Below are 11,435 nucleotides of genomic sequence, written 5' to 3'. Positions count from 1 at the left end.
AAGGAATTCTGCTGACGTTTAAAAATGCTTCGGAACTCTTCCATTGTTCCTGGAATTCTTCTGAAGTTTAACAATGCTACGGAACTCTTCCATTGTTCTCGGAATTCTGCAGATGTTTAAAAATGCTTCGGAACTCTTCCATTGTTCTCGGAATCCCGCTGGCGTTTAAAAATACTTCGGAAAACTTCCATTGTTCTCGGAACTCCGCCGAAGTTTAAAAATGCTTCGGAACTCTTCCATTGTTCCTGGAATTCTTCTGAAGTTTCAAAATGCTTTGGAACTCTTCCATTGTTCCTGGAATTCTTCTGAAGTTTAAAAATGCTACGGAACTCTTCCATTGTTCTCGGAATTCTGCAAATGTTTAAAAATGCTTCGGAACTCTTCCATTGTTCTCGGAATCCCGCTGGCGTTTAAAAATACTTCGGAACACTTCCATTGTTCTCGGAAATCTGCTGAAGTTTAAAAATGCTTCGGAACTCTTCCATTGTTCCTGGAATTCTTCTGAAGTTTCAAAATGCTTTGGAACTCTTCCATTGTTCCTGGAATTCTTCTGAAGTTTAAAAATGCTTCGGAACTCTTCCAATGTTCACGGAATTCTGCTGATGTTTAAAAATCCTTCAGAACTCTTCCATGGTTCTCGAAATTCGCTGACATTTAAAAATTCTTCCGAACTCTTCCATTGTTCTTTGAATTCCGCTGACGTTTAAAAATGCTTCGGAATTCTTCCATTGTTCTCGGAATTCTGCAGACGTTTAAAAATGCTTCGGAACTCTTCCATTGTTCTCGGAATCCCGCTGGAGTTTAAAAATACTTCGGAACACTTCCATTGTTCTCGGAAATCCGCCGAAGTTTAAAAATGCTTCGGAACTCTTACATTGTTCCTGGAATTCTTCTGAAGTTTAAAAATGCTTTGGAACTCTTCCATTGTTCCTGGAATTCTTCTGAAGTTTAAAAATGCTTCGGAACTCTTCCATTGTTCCCGGAATTCTGCTGATGTTTAAAAATGCTTCGAAACTCATCCATTGTTCTCGGAATTCCGCTGAAGTTTAAAAATGCTTCGGAACTCTTCCATTGTTCTCGAAATCCCGCTGGCGTTTAAAAATACTTCGGAACACTTCCATTGTTCTCGGAAATCCGCTGAAGTTTAAAAATGCTTCGGAACTCTTCCATTGTTCCTGGAATTCTTCTGAAGTTTCAAAATGCTTTGGAACTCTTCCATTGTTCCTGGAATTCGTTGAAGTTTAAAAATGCTGTGGAACTCTTCCATTGTTCCTGGAATTCTTCTGAAGTTTAAAAATGCTTCGGAACTCTTCCTTTGTTCCCGGAATTCTGCTGATGTTTAAAAATGCTTCGAAACTCATCCATTGTTCTCGGAATTCCGCTGAAGTTTAAAAATGCTTCGGAACTCTTCCATTGTTCCCAGAATTCTGCTGATGTTTAAAAATGCTTCGGAACTCTTCCATTGTTCTCAGAATTCTGCTGACATTTAAAAATGCTTCAGAACTCTTCCATTGTTCCCGGAATTCTGCTGATGTTTAAAAATGCTTCGGAACTCATCCATTGTTCTCGGAATTCCGCTAAAGTTTAAAAATGCTTCGGAACTCTTCCATTGTTCCCAGAATTCTGCTGATGTTTAAAAATGCTTCGGTACTCTTCCATTGTTCTCGGAATTCTGCTGACATTTAAAAATGCTTCGGAACTCTTCCATTGTTCCCGGAATTCTTTTGAAGTTTAAAAATGCTTCTGATCTCTTTCATTGTTCAAGGAATTCCACTGACGTTTAAAAATTCTTCGGAACTGTTCCATTGTTCCCGGAATACTGCTGACGTTTAAAAATGCTTCCGAACTCTTTCATTGTTCAAGGAATTCTGCTGACGTTTGAAAATGCTTCGGAACTCTTCCATTGTCCTGGATTTCTTCTGAAGTTTAAAAATGCTACGGAACTCTTCCATTGTTCTCAGAATTCCACTGAAGTTTAAAAATGCTTTGGAACTCTTCCATTGTTCTCGAAATTCTGCTGACATTTAAAAATGCTTCGGAACTCTTCCATTTTTCTCGGAATTCTGCTGACGTTTAAAAATGCATTGCAACTCCTGCGTTGTTTTCGGAATTCTGCTGAAGTTTAAAAATGCTTTTGAATCCTTCCATTGTTCTCAGAATTACGCTGAAGTTTAAAAATGCTTCTGAACACTTCCATTGTTCTCGGAAATCCGCCAAAGTTTAAAAATGCTTCTGAACTCTTCCATTGTTCTCGGAATTCCGCTGACGTTTAAAAATCCTTTGGAACTCTCCATTGTTCTGGGAATTCTGCTGACATTTAAAAATCCTTCGGAACTCTTCCATTGTTCTCGGAATTCTGCAGACGTTTAAAAATGCTTCGGAACTCTTCCATTATTCTGGAAATTCTGCTGATGTTTAAAAATGCTTCAGAACTCTTCCATTGTTCTCGGAATTCTGCTGAAGTTTAAAATTGCTTTGAAACTCTTCCATTGTTACTGGAATTCTTCTGAAGTTTAAAAATGCTACATAACTCTTCCATTGTTCTCAGAATTCCACTGAAGTTTAAAAATGCTTCGGAACTCTTCCAATGTTCACGGAATTCCGCTGATGTTTAAAAATCCTTCAGAACTCTTCCATGGTTCTCGAAATTCACTGACATTTAAAAATTCTTCGGAACTCTTCCATTGTTCTTGGAATTCCGCTGACGTTTAAAAATGCTTCGGAATTCTTACATTGTTCTCGGAATTCTGCAGACGTTTAAAAATGCTTCGGAACTCTTCCATTGTTCTCGGAATCCCGCTGGAGTTTAAAAATACTTCGGAACACTTCCATTGTTCTCGGAAATCCGCCGAAGTTTAAAAATGCTTCGGAACTCTTCCATTGTTCCTGGAATTCTTCTGAAGTTTAAAAATGCTTTGGAACTCTTCCATTGTTCCTGGAATTCTTCTGAAGTTTAAAAATGCTTCGGAACTCTTCCATTGTTCCCGGAATTCTGCTGATGTTAAAAATGCTTCGAAACTCATCCATTGTTCTCGGAATTCCGCTGAAGTTTAAAAATGCTTCGGAACTCTTCCATTGTTCTCGGAATTCTGCTGACGTTTAAAAATGCATTGCAACTCTTGCATTGTTTTCGGAATTCTGCTGAAGTTTAAAAATGCTTCTGAACCCTTCCATTGTTCTCAGAATTACGCTGAAGTTTAAAAATGCTTCTGAACACTTCCATTGTTCTCGTAAATCCGCCGGAGTTTAAAAATGCTTCTGAACTGTTCCATTGTTCTCGGAATTCTGCAGACGTTTAAAAATGCTTCGGAACTCTTCCATTATTCTGGAAATTCTGCTGATGTTTAAAAATGCTTCAGAACTCTTCCATTGTTCTCGGAATTCTGCTGAAGTTTAAAATTGCTTTGAAACTCTTCCATTGTTACTGGAATTCTTCTGAAGTTTAAAAATGCTACATAACTCTTCCATTGTTCTCAGAATTCCACTGAAGTTTAAAAATGCTTCGGAACTCTTAAAATGTTCACGGAATTCCGCTGATGTTTAAAAATCCTTCGGAACTCTTCCATGGTTCTCGAAATTCGCTGACATTTAAAAATTCTTCGAAACTCTTCCATTGTTCTCGGAATTCCGCTAACGTTTAAAAATGCTTCGGAATTCTTCCATTGTTCTCGGAATTCTGCAGACGTTTAAAAATGCTTCGGAACTCTTCCATTGTTCCCGAAATTCTGCTGACGTTTAAAAATGCTTCGGAACTCTTCCTTTGTTCTCAGAATTCAGCTGACATTTAATAATCCTTCGGAACTCTTCCACTGTTCTCGGAATTACGCTGGCGTTTAAAAATACTTCGGAACACTTCCATTGTTATTGGAAATCCGCCGAAGTTTAAAAATGCTTCGGAAATCTTCCATTATTCCTGGAATTCTTCTGAAGTTTAAAAATGCTTTGGAACTCTTCCATTGTTCCTGGAATTCTTCTGAAGTTTAAAAATGCTTCGGAACTCTTCCATTGTTCCCGGAATTCTGCTGATGTTTAAAAATGCTTCGGAACTGATCCATTGTTCTCGGAATTCCGCTGAAGTTTAAAAATGCTTCGGAACTCTTCCATTGTTCCCAGAATTCTGCTGATGTTTAAAAATGCTTCGGAACTCTTCCATTGTTCTCGGAATTGTGCTGACATTTAAAAATGCTTCGGAACTCTTCCATTGTTCCCGGAATTCTTTTGAAGTTTAAAAATGCTTCTGATCTCTTTCATTGTTCAAGGAATTCCACTGACGTTTAAAAATTCTTCGGAACTGTTCCATTGTTCCCGGAATTCTGCTGACGTTTAAAAATGCTTCCGAACTCATCCATTGTTCTCGGAATTCCGCTAAAGTTTAAAAATGCTTCGGAACTCTTCCATTGTTCCCGGAATTCTGCTGATGTTTAAAAATGCTTCGAAACTCATCCATTGTTCTCGGAATTCCGCTGAAGTTTAAAAATGCTTCGGAACTCTTCCATTGTTCTCGAAATCCTGCTGGCGTTTAAAAATACTTCGGAACACTTCCATTGTTCTCGGAAATCCGCTGAAGTTTAAAAATGCTTCGGAACTCTTCCATTGTTCCTGGAATTCTTCTGAAGTTTCAAAATGCTTTGGAACTCTTCCATTGTTCCTGGAATTCGTTGAAGTTTAAAAATGCTGTGGAACTCTTCCATTGTTCCTGGAATTCTTCTGAAGTTTAAAAATGCTTCGGAACTCTTCCTTTGTTCCCGGAATTCTGCTGATGTTTAAAAATGCTTCGAAACTCATCCATTGTTCTCGGAATTCCGCTGAAGTTTAAAAATGCTTCGGAACTCTTCCATTGTTCCCAGAATTCTGCTGATGTTTAAAAATGCTTCGGAACTCTTCCATTGTTCTCAGAATTCTGCTGACATTTAAAAATGCTTCAGAACTCTTCCATTGTTCCCGGAATTCTGCTGATGTTTAAAAATGCTTCGGAACTCATCCATTGTTCTCGGAATTCCGCTAAAGTTTAAAAATGCTTCGGAACTCTTCCATTGTTCCCAGAATTCTGCTGATGTTTAAAAATGCTTCGGTACTCTTCCATTGTTCCCGGAATTCTTTTGAAGTTTAAAAATGCTTCTGATCTCTTTCATTGTTCAAGGAATTCCACTGACGTTTAAAAATTCTTCGGAACTGTTCCATTGTTCCCGGAATACTGCTGACGTTTAAAAATGCTTCCGAACTCTTTCATTGTTCAAGGAATTCTGCTGACGTTTGAAAATGCTTCGGAACTCTTCCATTGTTCCTGGATTTCTTCTGAAGTTTAAAAATGCTACGGAACTCTTCCATTGTTCTCAGAATTCCACTGAAGTTTAAAAATGCTTTGGAACTCTTCCATTGTTCTCGAAATTCTGCAGACATTTAAAAATGCTTCGGAACTCTTCCATTTTTCTCGGAATTTTGCTGACGTTTAAAAATGCATTGCAACTCCTGCGTTGTTTTCGGAATTCTGCTGAAGTTTAAAAATGCTTTTGAATCCTTCCATTGTTCTCAGAATTACGCTGAAGTTTAAAAATGCTTCTGAACACTTCCATTGTTCTCGGAAATCCGCCAAAGTTTAAAAATGCTTCTGAACTCTTCCATTGTTCTCGGAATTCCGCTGACGTTTAAAAATCCTTTGGAACTCTCCATTGTTCTGGGAATTCTGCTGACATTTAAAAATCCTTCGGAACTCTTCCATTGTTCTCGGAATTCTGCAGACGTTTAAAAATGCTTCGGAACTCTTCCATTATTCTGGAAATTCTGCTGATGTTTAAAAATGCTTCAGAACTCTTCCTTTGTTCTCAGAATTCCACTGAAGTTTAAAAATGCTTCGGAACTCTTCCAATGTTCACGGAATTCCGCTGATGTTTAAAAATCCTTCAGAACTCTTCCATGGTTCTCGAAATTCGCTGACATTTAAAAATTCTTCGGAACTCTTCCATTGTTCTTGGAATTCCGCTGACGTTTAAAAATGCTTCGGAATTCTTACATTGTTCTCGGAATTCTGCAGACGTTTAAAAATGCTTCGGAACTCTTCCATTGTTCTCGGAATCCCGCTGGAGTTTAAAAATACTTCGGAACACTTCCATTGTTCTCGGAAATCCGCCGAAGTTTAAAAATGCTTCGGAACTCTTCCATTGTTCCTGGAATTCTTCTGAAGTTTAAAAATGCTTTGGAACTCTTCCATTGTTCCTGGAATTCTTCTGAAGTTTAAAAATGCTTCGGAAATCTTCCATTGTTCCCGGAATTCTGCTGATGTTAAAAATGCTTCGAAACTCATCCATTGTTCTCGGAATTCCGCTGAAGTTTAAAAATGCTTCGGAACTCTTCCATTGTTCTCGGAAATCCGCTGAAGTTTAAAAATGCTTCGGAACTCTTCCATTTTTCTCGGAATTCTGCTGACGTTTAAAAATGCATTGCAACTCTTGCATTGTTTTCGGAATTCTGCTGAAGTTTAAAAATGCTTCTGAACCCTTCCATTGTTCTCAGAATTACGCTGAAGTTTAAAAATGCTTCTGAACACTTCCATTGTTCTCGGAAATCCGCCGGAGTTTAAAAATGCTTCTGAACTGTTCCATTGTTCTCGGAATTCTGCAGACGTTTAAAAATGCTTCGGAACTCTTCCATTATTCTGGAAATTCTGCTGATGTTTAAAAATGCTTCAGAACTCTTCCATTGTTCTCGGAATTCTGCTGAAGTTTAAAATTGCTTTGAAACTCTTCCATTGTTACTGGAATTCTTCTGAAGTTTAAAAATGCTACATAACTCTTCCATTGTTCTCAGAATTCCACTGAAGTTTAAAAATGCTTCGGAACTCTTAAAATGTTCACGGAATTCCGCTGATGTTTAAAAATCCTTCGGAACTCTTCCATGGTTCTCGAAATTCGCTGACATTTAAAAATTCTTCGGAACTCTTCCATTGTTCTCGGAATTCCGCTGACGTTTAAAAATGCTTCGGAATTCTTCCATTGTTCTCGGAATTCTGCAGACGTTTAAAAATACTTCGGAACTCTTCCATTGTTCCCGAAATTCTGCTGACGTTTAAAAATGCTTCCGATCTCTTTCATTGTTCAAGGAATTCCGCTGACGTTTAAAAATGCTTCGGAACTCTTCCTTTGTTCTCAGAATTCAGCTGACATTTAATAATCCTTCGGAACTCTTCCACTGTTCTCGGAATTACGCTGGCGTTTAAAAATACTTCGGAACACTTCCATTGTTATTGGAAATCCGCCGAAGTTTAAAAATGCTTCGGAAATCTTCCATTATTCCTGGAATTCTTCTGAAGTTTAAAAATGCTTTGGAACTCTTCCATTGTTCCTGGAATTCTTCTGAAGTTTAAAAATGCTTCGGAACTCTTCCATTGTTCCCGGAATTCTGCTGATGTTTAAAAATGCTTCGGAACTGATCCATTGTTCTCGGAATTCCGCTGAAGTTTAAAAATGCTTCGGAACTCTTCCATTGTTCCCAGAATTCTGCTGATGTTTAAAAATGCTTCGGAACTCTTCCATTGTTCTCGGAATTCTGCTGACATTTAAAAATGCTTCGGAACTCTTCCATTGTTCCCGGAATTCTTTTGAAGTTTAAAAATGCTTCTGATCTCTTTCATTGTTCAAGGAATTCCACTGACGTTTAAAAATTCTTCGGAACTGTTCCATTGTTCCCGGAATTCTGCTGACGTTTAAAAATGCTTCCGAACTCATCCATTGTTCTCGGAATTCCGCTAAAGTTTAAAAATGCTTCGGAACTCTTCCATTGTTCCCAGAATTCTGCTGATGTTTAAAAATGCTTCGGAACTCTTCCATTGTTCTCGGAATTCTGCTGACATTTAAAAATGCTTCGGAACTCTTCCATTGTTCCCGGAATTCTTTTGAAGTTTAAAAATGCTTCTGATCTCTTTCATTGTTCAAGGAATTCCACTGACGTTTAAAAATTCTTCGGAACTGTTCCATTGTTCCCGGAACACTGCTGACGTTTAAAAATGCTTCCGAACTCTTTCATTGTTCAAGGAATTCTGCTGACGTTTCAAAATGCTTCGGAACTCTTCCATTGTTCCTGGAATTCTTCTGAAGTTTAAAAATGCTACGGAACTCTTCCATTGTTCTCAGAATTCCACTGAAGTTTAAAAATGCTTCGGCACTCTTCCATTGTTCTCGAAATTCTGCTGACATTTAAAAATGCTTTGGAACTCTTCCATTTTTCTCGGAATTCTGCAAACGTTTAAAAATGCTTCGGAACTCTTCCATTGTTCTCAGAATTACGCTGAAGTTTAAAAATGCTTCTGAACACTTCCATTGTTCTCGGAAATCCGCCAGAGTTTAAAAATGCTTCTGAACTCTTCCATTGTTCTCGGAATTCCGCTGACGTTTAAAAATCCTTCAGAACTCTTCCATTGTTCTGGGAATTCTGCTGACATTTAAAAATCCTTCGGAACTCTTCCATTGTTCTCGGAATTCTGCAGACGTTTAAAAATGCTTCGGAACTCTTCCATTGTTCTCGGAATTCTGCAGATGTTTAAAAATGCTTCGAAACTCTTCCATTGTTCCTGAAATTCTGCTGACGTTTAAAAATGCTTCCGATCTCTTTCATTGTTCAAGGAATTCCGCTGACGTTTAAAAATGCTTCGGAACTCTTCCATTGTTCTCGGAAATCCTCCGAAGTTTAAAAATGGTTCGGAACTCTTCCATTGTTCCTGGAATTCTTCTGAAGTTTAAAAATGCTTCGGAACTCTTCCATTGTTCCCAGAATTCTGCTGATGTTTAAAAATGCTTCGGAACTCTTCCATTGTTCTCGGAATTCTGCTGACATTTAAAAATGCTTCGGAACTCTTCCATTGTTCCAGGAATTCTTTTGAAGTTTAAAAATGCTTCTGATCTCTTTCATTGTTCAAGGAATTCCACTGACGTTTAAAAATTATTCGGAACTGTTCCATTGTTCCCGGAATTCTGCTGACGTTTAAAAATGCTTCCGAACTCTTTCATTGTTCAAGGAATTCTGCTGACGTTTAAAAATGCTTCGGAACTCTTCCATTGTTCCTGGAATTCTTCTGAAGTTTAACAATGCTACGGAACTCTTCCATTGTTCTCGGAATTCTGCAAATGTTTAAAAATGCTTCGGAACTCTTCCATTGTTCTCGGAATCCCGCTGGCGTTTAAAAATACTTCGGAACACTTCCATTGTTCTCGGAAATCCGCTGAAGTTTAAAAATGCTTCGGAACTCTTCCAGTGTTCCTGGAATTCTTCTGAAGTTTCAAAATGCTTTTGAACGCTTCCATTGTTCCTGGAATTCTTCTGAAGTTTAAAAATGCTTCGGAACTCTTCCAATGTTCACGGAATTCCGCTGATGTTTAAAAATCCTTCAGAACTCTTCCATGGTTCTCGAAATTCGCTGACATTTAAAAATTCTTCCGAACTCTTCCATTGTTCTTGGAATTCCGCTGACGTTTAAAAATGCTTCGGAATTCTTCCATTGTTCTCGGAATTCTGCAGACGTTTAAAAATGCTTCGGAACTCTTCCATTGTTCTCGAAATCCCGCTGGCATTTAAAAATACTTCGGAACACTTCCATTGTTCTCGGAAATCCGCTGAAGTTTAAAAATGTTTCGGAACTCTTCCATTGTTCCTGGAATTCTTCTGAAGTTTCAAAATGCTTTGGAACTCTTCCATTGTTCCTGGAATTCATTGAAGTTTAAAATTGCTTTGGAACTCTTCCATTGTTCCTGGAATTCTTCTGAAGTTTAAAAATGCTTCGGAACTCTTCCATTGTTCCCGGAATTCTGCTGATGTTTAAAAATGCTTCGAAACTCATCCATTGTTCTCGGAATTCCGCTGAAGTTTAAAAATGCTTCGGAACTCTTCCATTGTTCCCAGAATTCTGCTGATGTTTAAAAATGCTTCGGAACTCTTCCATTGTTCTCAGAATTCTGCTGACATTTAAAAATGCTTCAGAACTCTTCCATTGTTCCCGGAATTCTGCTGATGTTTAAAAATGCTTCGGAACTCATCCATTGTTCTCGGAATTCCGCTAAAGTTTAAAAATGCTTCGGAACTCTTCCATTGTTCCCAGAATTCTGCTGATGTTTAAAAATGCTTCGGTACTCTTCCATTGTTCTCGGAATTCTGCTGACATTTAAAAATGCTTCGGAACTCTTCCATTGTTCCCGGAATTATTTTGAAGTTTAAAAATGCTTCTGATCTCTTTCATTGTTCAAGAAATTCCACTGACGTTTAAAAATTCTTCGGAACTGTTCCATTGTTCCCGGAATACTGCTGACGTTTAAAAATGCTTCCGAACTCTTTCATTGTTCAAGGAATTCTGCTGACGTTTGAAAATGCTTCGGAACTCTTCCATTGTTCCTGGATTTCTTCTGAAGTTTAAAAATGCTACGGAACTCTTCCATTGTTCTCAGAATTCCACTGAAGTTTAAAAATGCTTTGGAACTCTTCCATTGTTCTCGAAATTCTGCTGACATTTAAAAATGCTTCGGAACTCTTCCATTTTTCTCGGAATTCTGCTGACGTTTAAAAATGCTTCTGAATCCTTCCATTGCTCTCAGAATTACGCTGAAGTTTAAAAATGCTTCTGAACACTTCCATTGTTCTCGGAAATCCGCCAAAGTTTAAAAATGCTTCTGAACTCTTCCATTGTTCTCGGAATTCCGCTGACGTTTAAAAATCCTTTGGAACTCTCCATTGTTCTGGGAATTCTGCTGACATTTAAAAATCCTTCGGAACTCTTCCATTGTTCTCGGAATTCTGCAGACGTTTAAAAATGCTTCGGAACTCTTCCATTATTCTGGAAATTCTGCTGATGTTTAAAAATGCTTCAGAACTCTTCCATTGTTCTCGGAATTCTGCTGAAGTTTAAAATTGCTTTGAAACTCTTCCATTGTTACTGGAATTCTTCTGAAGTTTAAAAATGCTACATAACTCTTCCATTGTTCTCAGAATTCCACTGAAGTTTAAAAATGCTTCGGAACTCTTAAAATGTTCACGGAATTCCGCTGATGTTTAAAAATCCTTCGGAACTCTTCCATGGTTCTCGAAATTCGCTGACATTTAAAAATTCTTCGGAACTCTTCCATTGTTCTCGGAATTCCGCTGACGTTTAAAAATGCTTCGGAATTCTTCCATTGTTCTCGGAATTCTGCAGACGTTTAAAAATGCTTCGGAACTCTTCCATTGTTCCCGAAATTCTGCTGACGTTTAAAAATGCTTCCGATCTCTTTCATTGTTCAAGGAATTCCGCTGACGTTTAAAAATGCTTCGGAACTCTTCCATTGTTCTCAGAATTCAGCTGACATTTAATAATCCTTCGGAACTCTTCCACTGTTCTCGGAATTACGCTGGCGTTTAAAAATACTTCGGAACACTTGCATTGTTATTGGAAATCCGCCGAAGTTTAAAAATGCTTCGGA

This window comes from Phyllobates terribilis, unplaced genomic scaffold (assembly GCF_046119375.1).
Source record: "Phyllobates terribilis strain yellow unplaced genomic scaffold, ASM4611937v1 Scaffold_2__4_contigs__length_985480577, whole genome shotgun sequence".
Taxonomy (NCBI): Eukaryota; Metazoa; Chordata; class Amphibia; order Anura; family Dendrobatidae; genus Phyllobates; species Phyllobates terribilis.
Note: the sequence above shows the minus strand (reverse complement) of the source record.